Source organism: Adiantum capillus-veneris, chromosome 8, assembly GCF_014529385.1.
Source record: "Adiantum capillus-veneris isolate H3 chromosome 8, ASM1452938v2, whole genome shotgun sequence".
NCBI classification, from domain to species: Eukaryota; Viridiplantae; Streptophyta; class Polypodiopsida; order Polypodiales; family Pteridaceae; genus Adiantum; species Adiantum capillus-veneris.
Window position 1 is genome coordinate 123,818,878 of NC_140938.1, and position 8,485 is coordinate 123,827,362.

At 42.9% G+C, this 8,485-nt stretch overlaps 1 pseudogene; it reads right to left on the reverse strand.

The window, feature by feature from the left end:
* Positions 1-386: 386 nt before the first annotated feature.
* LOC147452892 (uncharacterized) lies at positions 387-3,327 on the reverse strand (annotated as a pseudogene).
* Between the last annotated feature and the right edge of the window lie 5,158 nt (positions 3,328-8,485).

Consider the following 8,485-nt stretch of genomic DNA (forward strand, 5'->3'; position numbering starts at 1 on the left):
CTTTCGTTTATTTCTTGGGATGACCTCAAAATCATTGTCACATGACTCATGCTCCACCATTGCTTGAGCCTCCAATTCTGCATAACAAGGAAGCATACTAAAAGTATGCTCCCAAAAAAAAAAGTTATTCAAAGATTAGTGATAACATAAATAGTTCTTTTAGACAAAGTGATAGTAGATCATCAAAACTAGACATCATAATCACTTGACATGAAAATCAAGAGAGCACAAAAAGCTTAAATCTAAGGGTCATCTCATGCAAGTCATAGTTCATAGAGATGTGATTATAGGCTACTAATGTCCAAAGAGAAAAACTTACTAGTCATCCTCCCTAAAAGAATTTCTAAGTGGCTTGAATACAAACTCTTGTGCCCCTCCCCGTTGCTCTATAGCTTTTGTCCACTTGGTCTCTTCTCTCTAGATAATATAGCAAGCTCCACCACATCTTTAATGATAGTTTTATCATTGTCAAAGGAAAAGCATGTATATCCTAAAATCATTGCAGCATGTGACATTGGAGCTGTGCCACACCCCACCTCGATCACCAATCCACCTGGATCACAACAAGTGTGAAGTATGCATCCCATGAAGCCCATGCTCTTTTCAATGGCACCACGAATCAAGTAAGAAGAGTGCGGATGTTGGGTCTTCTTACTCTCTGGCATATAATGAGCCCAAAAATCTTCTTTATTTTTCAATAAGAGAGCTTTGAATAGATCTTTGCTATTCTCAATAAACAAAGATGGAGAGAAGCCCACTCTATGGACAAACAAGAGAATGTTGCAACGCACCTACAATACAAATTCAAACAAAACATATTGATCCATAGCCATTCAACATACTCATTTGAGCTTTTCACACACAAAGCTACTACAAACACTCACATTGTGGATGTTCTCCATTTGTATGTAGCCTTCATAAGGAATCTTGCTTCCAATCACCACTCTCCTTGCAACCATTAGACCTTGAGAGTATGCATGCTTCTCTATCCAAGAAAGACATGGATCTACAAACACACCAAACATAAGAAAAAAAGCATACACACATTAAAGAGAGATTATGCAAAGTGAGTACCTTGCAATGGGCTGATCATAACAAGCCATCCAATATCTTCAAGACTAGCGGCTGCGATAGAGAACCCATAGCGAACATGCTCCTTCGTCAACACATCCCAACTAGGAAGATCCTCTCCAACATTTATCCCCACGATGCCTATAGGAAAGTCTATAAAGACAAGTCCTGCAGCCCACTTGACAGCTCTTCCTTCATGATGGTAATCATGATCCACACTGGCATGCAAAAAAAAAAACTCATGCAACTTTCCATAAGCTTCATTTCTTTGTCCTTTCTCAAAGTCTCTACCCATCTCGATGTAGTCAATGACACAACATCCAAAAATCGAAGAAACACCTGTCACCTTATGAGGCTCTATTTTGGAAGGTCCACCATGAATGTATGTCACCACCTCTTGTGCAATGCTTATGTCACCTGCAAATTATTCAGATTACAACACAATTATGTGTATGTGTAAGTAGCACCTATTTATGTAACCACCTCTTTAACAAGACTTGTGTCCTGCAAATTATGCATATCAAGATTTCACATATTATGATATTACCTTATATGAACAAAAATATTAACAAATAAAATAATTTCAAATGCAACTTACCACATGTATCCTCCTCTTGAATCTTTTGTAAACTCTCTACAGCCTTACCTTTCTCATTGTTCTCTACATGAATACGTAAAGAAAATCAAAAAAGTTCATAACAGAAGCCAATAGCATATCACGATAAATACATATGTTTTCTAGATATCGAGCGATTAAAAACAAACCTATTGAAGAGCTATTCGTATCGCACTTAGATCCTCTTTTTGTAGACTCTTTTTGCACTTCATGAGTCAAACCCATGACTTTCTTAGTGGCATGTAAATTATACAGCTTCATTTCTTCCTCCAAATGGTGATGGGATACATACAAGAGAAGAATCACCCACTTTACACCATGCTTTGCAAGCGGAGGATATTTCAAGAAGCAACTTTTTAGACACAAGGTATTTGAAGTACCTAAAAGAAGGGTATATCACTCTATAAGAAGATGAGATCTGCACAAACTCCAAAAATACAATAATGATATTTTGACAAAATTACCTGAAAACAATTCTTTGACCTACCTTTTCAAGATCCATAGACTTGGTCTCCTTTGGGTCTCCATGGAGAGCACTACCTTTGATAGACTTGATATCTCCCTTTGCGTCCCTACTTCTTAAAACCTGAAACATATGCTTGCGAGCTTCCAACTTCACTCCTTCCAAATACTTTTGCAATGTAGGATCATTAGGCATTACTAGTGGTTCCTCCATACTCTCAAGCAAAGACTCTAACAAAGATGATTCCATGCTTTCAACCTTATCCAAAAATATTTCTCTCGTCAACCAACTGTAAAAAAGAACATTGGGTTGTGTAAAGCTTAAGAACAAAATATAGTACTCTTACACAATCACCAAGATACTAAAATTATGAAATGCAATTACCCTTTAAAATTAGCTTCTCTTGTAGGTGTCAAATATTGCTCCCTTGTGATTCTAGGAGCCTCTAGTAGCTTTAGAAATTTCACTCTCTTTTCAACTTGTATCTCTACTGTTGCAAGCATTCTAAGCTTCTCCAATGTGATATAAGAATCTTTACCCTCAAATTGAAGATCAAACAAAGTTTTCTTCCATTGCTCACCCAATTTGGGACGCAAACAAAGCAAAACCTGTGCCATGTATTCTATTACCATGTAACTAATAACAAGAAAAATCAAATCTTACCAATCTAATGATAAAAGTTGACATACCTTGCCAATCCTATCTGAAACTCGCTTCTGAATCTTTGAATTCTCTTTTCTTATTTCATCTAGCCTTTGTGGTTCTGGCATAGTCCTCTCAATTGTTTCCATAGATGATGCTATATCCTTGTTATATTCAACCTTTAAAAAAAGAACAAATTTTTGAAGATCAATTATTGTATGCTTCATTATTTACAAAAGAAAACGATATAAAATAATTGATACACAAGCCTTGCGAAGTATCCTCTTCAAAATGGAAACCAAGACTCCTTGTTTCTCCCACTTGTCATTAGTTCTGTCTCCTCTGCCTTTAGAGAATCAATATATTGCTTTGCATCACTATCACAAATATTGCTAGTGTTTATAAGCACATCCCTAAGCAATGGTTTGATTACTGCGTGCTCATTCAACCTAAAGAAAAATTAAAGAGAAATTAAAAAAACATATTTATAATCAACTCAAAAGAGCATTCAAAAAAGAGATACTTACACATTCATTCGTTGTAGACAAGCAAGAAGTGCTATCTCAAGAACCTTTTTGGGATCTCTGAGAGTGCACATCACCCTGACATGCCTTCCTTTTTCCTCTTTAAAGAGTTCAGTTATGACCTCCATTAAGCTTTTGTCCGATGATCCCCTTCCCATACATAGAACATTTTCTTTCATAAACTTGAGTTCTTTTTTAGATGAAACTTCCTTCTCAAACTCTATATCAACCTCAAGACACATTGGATCCCACAAAGACCGTACATCATCTGTGACATAGGTTTCTTATCCATTACAAAGGTGAGTAGAGACTATAAATGTTCCTTTCTCCCGCATATAATTTTCACTTGAGAATGCAGTTTTCAGTGATGTGACATCTTTTCGAAGGCCGGTCCCTCACTTTGGCATAAGGCATAAACTTACAAAGGGGCATACGAGGGCATTTGTCTGTCGCCAATACCCTACAATGGTCAATGACATCACCACCAACAACTAGCTGAATATCACTTGATACAAGTACATTGTTTCCACCATCATCTTCATCTTCTATGGTTCCAAGAGTCTCCTCTCGGGGTAATTCTTTCTCCAAAGATGAAGAGGGAATAATGTCGACCTCTCTCACATCTATCACTTTACTTGTAGTGGCTTGCCTCTTCTTATCATTTTTGTGAGGACTCTCTTCTGTTGTTGAAGGCTTAGTGGTTTTACGCTTACCACTTCTACCCATTGATCTCTGCTATTCAAAGACATAAAATAAGACCACGTTTTTTAAACATATACATTCATGATACACTATTGACAGCTTTTGGAAACCCTATCATAACCATAATCGTGAGGAATACTTACTCACCGTTGTATTTTAAATAGATTTTCAAAACGCTATAAAAACCATAGCGGTGAAGACCGCATCCTCTTTGCTATGTTTCTCACAGCTTTTGGAAATGCTAGTGCAACCAAAGTTGGTCGAAGCTAGGAGATGGTCTATGCCAGGCAGAGGCAACAGTCGAGTGTAGTGCAAAAGTCTAGGGCAGGTGCCAAGGACCTGGGCAGCCAAAGGGTAGTAGGAAAGTATGTTTGAAATGGCTTTTTAGGCCCAAAGTGATACAGGATGGTCCAAATGGGATGGCAAATCAAGCTATCCAAAATGCCAAGTTAGTGTCCTAGAATGTAGTGTTTAGTGTGCTCTAGACGTCGATCCAGACGACCCGTTAAACGGAGCCCCGGTGAGTGAGATACTCAAGTTTAAAGCTAGAGTGTGTAGCAAATCCCCGACGGACAGGGCAGCTGGGGACAGCTGGCCCGAGGTGATGTTAGTATATATATGGGTAGTGCTCGAGTTGTGAAGCATGCTGGTCTTCTCGGATTGCGAATCAGAGCTCTGGATAGCAAGTTGAGGTCAATTAAATTTTTTTCGGGGGCTAGGTCTGAGCCCACTTGGCGGCATTGGAGGATGCACCATCTGGAATCGTTTCAGCCTTGCCAAAGTTCTTGGTATAAGTGTGCATCATGTGGAGCTAGCACAAATGGCGGTCCATCAATTGGATACCCGGTCAACTAGATGCGGCAAGACGAAGTCAGGGGGTAATGCCAAGAGGAAAGTGGCAGATGTTTTTTGGCTTGTTTTGCGGCCTCGAATGACAGTCCTTAAAAACTCAAAAGGTGGCAAGAGGCAGGTGCTTTGACAAAGGGAAATGAGAAGTTTTATCAGGTCTTTACTGCTTGGAGATTGGGTCAGTAAGCAGAATGGAAACTTTGCCCAAGGGGGACCAAGAAAATTGACTTAAAATGGGGTTTTCTTTACAATTCTCTTATGGAAAAGGAGGTCCTTGGATGCAACCCATGGGCAGCTACCACGTGGCACTAAATGAACCCGTAGGTGGTGCCCATGCTTAGCGCGCAAGTCTATAAGGCCTGGAAGGTGGCACCCCAAAGGGAATCCAAAGGTGGAGCGAGAGCTCCGTGGCTATGGCGCAAGGCATGGGCGCTGAGTTGGCCTGTGGTGGCCCTGCAGAGCATTTTGCGGTGGTTTTGGCCAAGGATGAGGTGGCGTGCTTGCGGAGTTGGTCATTTGGCATTGATGACATGGCGGCCTTGGAGCAGTTAATCCCGCGGCCCTTGGGGCCCCAAAATGTTGAGAAAGAGAGGGAGGGAAATAGCGACCTCGCTATTACCTCCCCCCCTCATGAAAGAGGGTGGTCCCCCAACAGTGAGGAGAAGGCCCAAAGGTAGCTGGGAAGTTGAGTGCAAAGGGAGGGTCCCACAGTGTGGGCAATGAGCAAAGAAGAGAAAGAGAACTCAAGGACGGTCAAATGGGCCAAACTAAAAGCAAAAGGTCCAGGCAAAGCAAAGGCCAAGGCAAAAAAAGGAGGACCATTCCAAGGCCATACAAGCAAAGAGCAGAAGCTAAATGAAAGGGAAAAAATGAAGGCCAAGGCCAAGAGGGAGCAAAGGAGGAGTCGGATAGAGAGAAAGAGAAAGTCAAAGTTAGACCATAGAGCAGTGCCCATAAAGGGGTAAAAAATGAAAGATAAAAATTAAAATAAAAAGCCAAGGGGCAATAGCGACATTGCTAATGTCCCCCCCCCCCCCCCCCCCCCCCCCCCCCCCCCCCCCCCTCCAAGTGCAAAAGAGAGAAGAAGAGAGCAGATAGATCAAGGCGGTGCCCCCTTTCACAAAAATAGCAATTCAAGGTGCCAAGTGGACCAATTAAAATGTAAATTCCCAAATTCAAGGCCCCCCCCTATAAAAGTCAAAATTGAATCAAATTAAGGGATTTTTTCCTTGCCTTTTGGGGGCCGTTTGAAGCCTGCAAAGTGGAGCTCTCTGACAGAGGGGTGTGCCTGTCAAAGCCCTTTGTAACTTTCGCTTGAAAATAGTCATGGTGATGGCAGTGGAAGCCGGTGTACATGTTTTTTGAAGTGCAATCAAGCCACAGTTGCCTCCCTTGATGTTGTTTCCCCTTCCTCCCTTCTCTTTCTTCTACTTTCATGTTTTTCCTCGGTGCCGGCTGTGTGGATGTGTTTCCCCCGCCGGACCGACGGTGATTTGTGTAAGAGAGTGAGATTGAGTGGCTGTGTGTGTGTGTAAAAGGGTGGATACAGCCGTGGTAGCAGGTGTGCCTTGTGTGGTGATTTGTAGAGTGTGTGAGCAGTGGAAAATGATCAGGCGGTGGTCTGCTAGTATAAAGCGTTTTTTTGACGGTGTTTTCTTAGAGGATAGAGGTGTTGTGAATACCCTGAGCTATAGTGAGGCCCTTGTGTTTGTGCCGGGTATATTCCCCCATTCCCCTTCTCTATCTTCAGGTGCCCCCACGGAGGAGTATTCCGATGCTCCTAGTTGAAGTCAAAGCGGTGATTTATGTGATGCCAAAGGTGCGGCCTTTGAAGAGCAAGTGTTGTTAGTGATGGCTTGGGCGAGATTTCCTAGTTTTGCTGGGGTTGAAGATGCATAAACATGGCTTCAAGACTATGGGTTTTTCGTGTTGGAAAGCGGTTTGTCAAGAGAAGACAGTGCGGTACAGGTGTTCTCGCTCTTGGTTCGTGGTAAATGGAGGCTATGGTTCAATAGCCTTGATGATGACGAAAAAGCAGATTGTGAAGCCCTGGAGGTGGCGTTTCGAAGCAGATTCGTAGTGGATGCGCAGCTAGATGAGGTAAAGCAGAAGCTAGACAATTTAAAGCAAAGCTTGGAGGGATATTTTCAAGCATTCGAGTGGGAATTGAAAGCCCTATGGGGGAAGTTAATCAAGGTAACTGCTGCAGAAAATGCCAATTTTTTGAAATTGTGTAAATTCATGGATTGCCTGCATGAAGAAGTGCGAGACAAAGTGGCGGTACATGACCCAGTTTCGTATGAAGAGGCGGTAGCTCTAGCGAGAGGGCTGACCAAGAAAATTTTGAAGAAGCGCGAGGCTAGGTATGGTTTGCCAAGGGCGGTGAAGCCAAGGCAGTGTGATGCGGTGGTAGCAGAGCCACAGGTGATGCAAAGTCAAGTGCAGGTGCAAGAAGAACCAAGGGTTCTTTGGCTACAAAGAGACAGGATGGTTCCTATGCCAAAGATGCCGGCTAGAGCAGTTCCAATTGTGGAGGAAGTGCAAGTGGTTCCAGAGGGTACAAAGGGTGTGATACCGAGTTTGTGTGTGGCTGTTAAAGCTCCATTGAAGTGCGGTAAAGAGCAAGGAGTGCGGTTTGCAGATGAGGTCAAAGCGGTGAAGCTAGAGAAGATTCTGGAGCTCAAAACCAAAGAGGAGACTGGGTCGAGTGACAACAGCTCTATGGACGCGGGTACGAGTGGGGAGATCGAGTCATTCCAATCCAGGTATGGTTCTTTGGCTACAAAGAGACAGGATGGTTCCTATGTCAAAGATGCCGGCTAGAGCAGTTCCAATTGTGGAGGAAGTGCAGGTGGTTCCAGAGGGGACAAAGGGTGTGATACCGAGTTCATGTGCGGCTGTTGAAGCTCCATTGAAGTGCGGTAAAGAGCAAGGAGTGCGGTTTGCAGATGAGGTCCAAGCGGTGAAGCTAGAGAAGATTCCCGAGCTCAAAACCAAAGAGGAGATTGGGTCGAGTGACAATAGCTCTATGGACGTGGGTACGAGTTGGGAGACCGAGTCATCCCAATCCAAGTATGGTTCTTTGGCTACAAAGAGACAAGATGGTTCCTATGCCGAAGATGACGGCTAGAGCAGTTCCAATTGTAGAGGAAGTGCAGGTGGTTCCAGAGGGGACAAAGGGTGTGATACCGAGTTCGTGTGCGGCTGTTGAAGCTCCATTGAAGTGCGGTAAAGAGCAAGGAGTGCGGTTTGCAGATGAGGTCAAAGAGGTGAAGCTAGAGAAGATTCCCGAGCTCAAAACCAAAGAGGAGTTTGGGTCGAGTGACAATAGCTCTATGGACGTGGGTACGAGCTGGGAGACCGAGTCATCCCAATCCAGGTATGATGAGTTTTACCTCTTACATGTGAGTGGAGAAGCAGTAAATGGGTGCGAGGAGCAGCATGAAGTGCAAGCAGAAATGATTAGTGAAGACAAAGGAATCTCAAGGCACACAATAGAGAGTATATTACTTAGTGTGAAATAAAAAGATAGATAGCCCTAGAGTGATGGGCGTATATACAATGCATGGGGGAAAAAACCTCCTAAAGAGTGAAAAAATGCCCCGGCGGTCCTAATGT